This window comes from Penaeus monodon, chromosome 31, assembly GCF_015228065.2.
Source record: "Penaeus monodon isolate SGIC_2016 chromosome 31, NSTDA_Pmon_1, whole genome shotgun sequence".
NCBI classification, from domain to species: Eukaryota; Metazoa; Arthropoda; class Malacostraca; order Decapoda; family Penaeidae; genus Penaeus; species Penaeus monodon.
Window position 1 is genome coordinate 31,459,695 of NC_051416.1, and position 581 is coordinate 31,460,275.

General features: G+C 41.1%; 1 pseudogene; it reads right to left on the bottom strand.

Annotated features, from left to right (window-relative positions):
* LOC119592954 overlaps nt 1–581 on the bottom strand; it is a 78,168-nt pseudogene that overhangs the window by 16,107 nt on the left and 61,480 nt on the right.

The following is a 581-nucleotide window of genomic DNA, read 5'->3' on the forward strand; positions in this document are numbered from 1 at the left end:
ATCAATTTAGGAGGAGGAGGGGGTGGAGAACAAGCAGATGGGCTGGTGAAGAAGAAGAGAAAGGGGTGGAGAAGGACAGGGGGTTGAAGAAGCAGAAGAAAAAAATGATCACGAAATACTACCCCCATGCCTAAGAGACTGAGAGTTTCACTAACCTTCACATATATAGAAAGCTGTCCAACTGGTATCAGAAGCAGCCTCATTCTGTACTTCTGAATGCTGAAGCTTCAAAATACCTGGAATATCTAGCCGGTTGCACGTAGTTAAAATGCTCCCAATTGGGGCACGCACCTGGGCTATGGGGAAGCTCCCAAAAAAGAACCTGTAATCAAAGTAACAGCAGTATAAAAATAAACAAACTGCTTCCAACAAACCCATTTCCCTAGTAATCAAATTCCAGATAATGAAGTGCAAACTGCAGGTAGGATATGAATATGAATATGAATTTTTCATCTACTTTCCTTTTTATCTCATTCAAAGATCTTCACAAAAATTATTCAATCTTTGCTATACATGCACAGTATCCCAATGTCAGACCACTCCAGCTCTAGGCCCGAGAATTTGAAGAGGAGGAAGAAAGT